The sequence below is a fragment of the Macaca mulatta genome, chromosome 4 (assembly GCF_049350105.2).
Source record: "Macaca mulatta isolate MMU2019108-1 chromosome 4, T2T-MMU8v2.0, whole genome shotgun sequence".
NCBI lineage: Eukaryota > Metazoa > Chordata > Mammalia > Primates > Cercopithecidae > Macaca > Macaca mulatta.
The window spans coordinates 93,041,923-93,047,040 of record NC_133409.1 but is presented as its reverse complement, the minus strand read 5'-3'; the positions used below and the strand labels follow the sequence as shown (position 1 = coordinate 93,047,040).

At 35.1% G+C, this 5,118-nt stretch overlaps 1 pseudogene; it reads right to left on the bottom strand.

Annotated features, from left to right (window-relative positions):
• Positions 1–3,810: 3,810 nt before the first annotated feature.
• On the bottom strand, positions 3,811–4,864 carry LOC100426482 (cyclic AMP-dependent transcription factor ATF-1-like; annotated as a pseudogene).
• Between the last annotated feature and the right edge of the window lie 254 nt (positions 4,865–5,118).

Here is a 5,118-nt window from a genome sequence, read left to right as displayed (position 1 = left end):
TCACGTAGACACAATAAAAAAAAAAATGATGAAGAGGATATCACCACTGACCTCACAGAAATACAAACTACCATCAGAGAATACTATAAATACCTCCATTCAAATAAGCTAGAAAATTTAGAAAAAATTGATAAATTCCTGGACACATACACCCTCTCGAGACTAAACCAGGAAGAAGTTGAATCCATGAATAGACCCATAAAAAGTTCTGAAACTGAGGCAGTAATTAATCGCCTACCAACCAAAAAAAAGCAGAGGACCAGACAGATTGACAGTCGAATTCTACTGGAGGTACAAAGGCGGAGCTGGCACCATTCTGAATTATTCCAAAAAATTGAAAAGGAGGGACTCCTCCTCCCTAACATTTTATGAAGGCAGCATTATCCTGATACCAAAACCTGGCAGAGACACAACAAAGAAAAGAAAACTTCAGGCCAATATTCCTCATAAACACTGATGCAAAAATCCTCAATAAAATATTGGCAAACCAAATCTAGCAGCACATCAGAAAACTTATCCATCACAATCAAATCGGCTTCATCCCTGGGATGCAAGACTGATTTAACATGTGCCAATCAATAAACATAATCCATCACATAAACAGAACTAAAGACAAAAACCACATGATTATGTCAATAGATGCAGAAAAGGCCTTTGTTAAAATTCAACATTCCTTCATGTTAAAAACTCTCAATAAACTAGATACTGATCAAACATGTTTCAAAATAATAAGAGCTACTTATGACAAACCCACAGCCAATATCATATTGAATGGGCAAAAGCTGGAAGCATTCTCATTGAAAACTGGTACAAGACAAGGATGCCCTCTCTCACCACTCATATTCAACATAGCATTAGAAGTTCCGGCAAGGGCACTCAGGCAAGAGAAAGACACAAAGGTATTCAAATAGTAAGAGAGGAAGTCAAATTGTCTCTGTTTGCAGATGACATGATTTTTTATTTAGAAAACCCCGTCATCTCAGTCCAAAAACTGCTTAAACTGATAAGCAACTTCAGCAAAGCCTCAGAATACAAAATCAATGTGCAAAAATGACAAGCATTCCTTTACACCAACAATAGACAAGCAGAGAACCAAATCATGAATGAACCCACATTCAGAATCGCTACAAAAAGAATAAATACCTAGGAATGCAGCTAACAAGGGATGTGAAGGACTTCAACAACTACATACCACTGCTCAAAGAAATAAGAGAGGACAAAAACAAATGGCAAAACATGCCATCCTCATGGATAGGAAGAATCAATATTCTGAAAATGGCCGTACTGTCCAAAGTAATTTATAGATGCAATGCTATTCTCATTAAACTACCATTGACATTCTTCACAGAATTAGAACAAACCACATTAAATTTTATATGGAATCAAAGAAGACCCCATATAGCTAAGATACTCCTAAGCAAAAAGAACAAAGCTGGAGGCATCATGGTACCTGACTTCAAACTATCCTCCAAGGCTACAGTAACCAAAACAGCATGGTAGTGGTATGAAAACAGACATATAGACCAATGGAACAGAACAGAGACCTTGGAAACAACACCACACATCTACAACCATCTGATCTTAGACAAATCTGACAAAAGCAAGCAATAGGGAAAGGATTCCCTATTCAATAAATGGTGTTGGGAAAACTGGCTAGCCATATGCAGAAAACTGAAACTGGACTCCTTCCTGCACTTCGTAAAAATTTAATGCAAGATGGATTAAAGACTGAAATGTAAACCCCCAAATTCTAAAATCCTAAGAGAAAATCTAGGCAGTACCATTTTAGGACACAGGCATGGGCAAAGACTTCATGATGAAAACACTAAAAGCAAATGCAACATAAGTCAAAATTGACAAATGGATCTAATTAAACTAAAGAGCTTCTGCTCAGCAAAAGAAACTATCATCTGAATGAACAGGCAACCTAAAAATGGGAGAAAATTTTTGTAATCTACCCATCTGACAAAAGTCTGTTATCTAGAACTTACAAGAAACTTAAATTTACAAGAATAAAACGAAAAAAAAACCCTATCAAAAAGTGTGCAAAAAATATGAACAGACACTTCTCAAAAGAAGACATTTATGTGGCAAAAAAACATACTTAAAAAAGCTCAACATTGATGACCATTAGCAAATCAAAACCACAATGAAATACCATGTCATGCTAATCAGAATGTCAATTATTAAAAAGCAAAGAAACAATATATGATGGCAAGGCTGTGGAGAAATAAGAAAGCTTTTACACTGCTGATGGGAATGTAAATTAGTTCAACCATTGTGGAAGACAGTATGGCCATTCCTTAAGGACCTAAAACCAGAAATACCATTTGACCCAGGAATCCTATTACTGGATGTATAACCAAAGGAATATAAACCATTCTACTATAAAGATACATGCACACGTATGTTTATTGCAGCACTATTTACAATAGGAAAGTCATGAAACTAACTCAAATGCCCATAAATGATAGACTGGATAAAGAAAATGTGGTACATATGCACCATGGAATAATATGCAGCTGTAAAAAGGAATGAGATTATGGCCTTTGCAGCGACATGGATGAAGCTGGACACCATCATCCTCAGCAAACTAACACAGGAACAGAAAACCAAACACCACATGTTCTCACTCATAAGTGGGAGTTGAACAATGAGAACACATGGGCACAGGGAGGGGAACATCACACACCAGGGCCTGTTGGGGGGTGGTGGTCGAGGGGAGGGAACTTAGGATGGATCAATAGGAGCAGCAAACCACTATGGCACATGTATACCTATGTAAAAAACCTGTAAGTTCTGCACATGTATCTTTGAACTTAAAAACAAACAAACAAACAAGCAAAAAAAAAAACTTATTGAAAAAACTTTGGTATGAATCTTCAGAAGGTTTTATTAAATGACATTTTAAGAACCTGTGAACATTCCATTCTATTAAAGCATAACAGAGTACATAATGAATATTTAACGGCACACAGAGAATAGAATTAAAACAAACAATTTTCTTAAACAGTTCTCTTTGACTACTTATCAAAGTAGTATACTTGATAGTAGTACTACTTATCAAGATAGTATACAATCAAGTATACTTACTGAGATAGTATTGAGTATTTCCTGAGTATTGTCTGGAGTTAGGTTGGTAGGTAGTCAAAGAGAACTTTTAAAAATGTTACAAAGTCACCATACTTCATTCATGTAGCCTTAGATGCCTTTTAGAACAAGACCTCAAAAATATTTAACCCAGTCTTGAAAATCTTCTCAAGTCCAACAAACAAACTTTTAAAACCCCATTTTAAAGACTTGACAATAGAACAAGTACACATAATGAAAACACATAATTTGTATGTTTACTAATTTAATGGGTTTTCATTTATATTTGTAATTTAGAATTTATTCGCAGAAATAAAATACACATACACATAACTGAAAAAGGTAAATTTCATGACCTAGAAATGCAATCCTATGTGATAAATTAATTTGTTTTTAAAAATATAATTTACCAAACTTTATCTTCTCTGACATTTTGGATTGGCAGCTATTGTTATTTAGAAAATTCATATTGCTGCGAGTTTATTTCTTGCTTCTTGAGTATGTTTAATTTGTACAAAGCTTTCATTCATGCTAGTAGCTGCCTTGGGGTCATTTTTTACTTAATCTTCTGTCACCAGATAAATTGTACAAGATTCTTATCCTTGAGTTGCAAAAGCCTAAATAAAAAGTTTCACTTTTAACCTTTTAATTTATAAAATTCCACTAAAATTTTTATTTAATTTTTATGAAGGTCCACAAAAATATCTTCTTTCTTAAGAATCAAGCACTTTTATTCAAATAAATATTCTTCAAAGTTTTTAACTCTTCTATTAGAGTTTTATTTTTATTTTTCATAATGATAACTTGATTTTCTAGGCTTTTCACATATTCTTTCTTCTGTAATATTCTCAAATGGCTTTTCTTGTCTGAAATATTTTTGCTGTTTTTGGTTGTTTACTCTTCTAAACATTTTAGATCAACTTGTCAAGTTCATCAAGCAGCCTATATTTCATTAACATCATTTCTCCTTTCAATTGGGGGTCTTCTGTATTATTTGTTTGACATGTAAGAGTCATAGAAGATGTCATCATCATTGTTTGTGGCAGAGAAGGTAGTTTGGATCTGATATGTCTGCATATCTCCTGATGCAGTCTGTACAACCAACTGATTGCTGGACACAAGTATTTGCTGTCCATCAGAGACCTGCATATACTAGAGAATAGTTTTACCTTGCATATACTAAAGACCTATCAGAGACCTGCATATACTAGAGAATAGTTGTACCTTGCTGAGTATTGCCTGAATTTGTCAAAGTTAATTATGTCTGAAGTCTCTGGACTCTAGCTGTGCCTGGACTGGCCAATGGTGAGTCTCCACTTGGGACAAAGGCAATGTACTATTCGCTGCCCTTGTGAGAGATAGGAGTGGAACAGACAGAAGTGACAGCAAAAACTCCAGGGTTTTCTTCATCTCCTTTTCTGTCCCATACATCTTCAGAAGATAGGTCTTTTAAAAATTTTCTGTAAGATGAATGCTGTGCTAGGATCCTGTAGGCTTTCCATAATGAGCCTAAGCTGTCAGATGGGTCCTGAGACTCCTCACCTTCTGATAAAGATCATACTATTGGCACATGTGGTGGGTGAATTACAGAAGACTGAGCTGTCTGGATGACATCCTGAATCTGTACTTGCTCTCCAAGAAGAGGTACCATTGTCATTAGTACAGATCATCTTAATGCCATCTGTTTAGTAATATGAGAAATATGAGCTCCCTGAACTGCTGAACCAGATTGAGATGCAGTCTCTGATGTGTTACACTTGCGAGAATCTTCCATAATCAACTCTTGGGGGTCAAGTGGGGTGAAGAGAATTAGTCTCACTTACAAGTCAACTGTCCTAGACTACCTTTTCCTTACCAATTAGGACCACCCCTGGCCTCCCCCAACCACATTTTATATTTTTGATGTCACAATTTACATTTTTTGCATTGTGCATTTTTTAAAACTTATTACAGTTATTATTATTTTTAATCATTTTGTATTTTAACCTTCATACTAAATATATGAAAGATTTATACACCATCATTAGA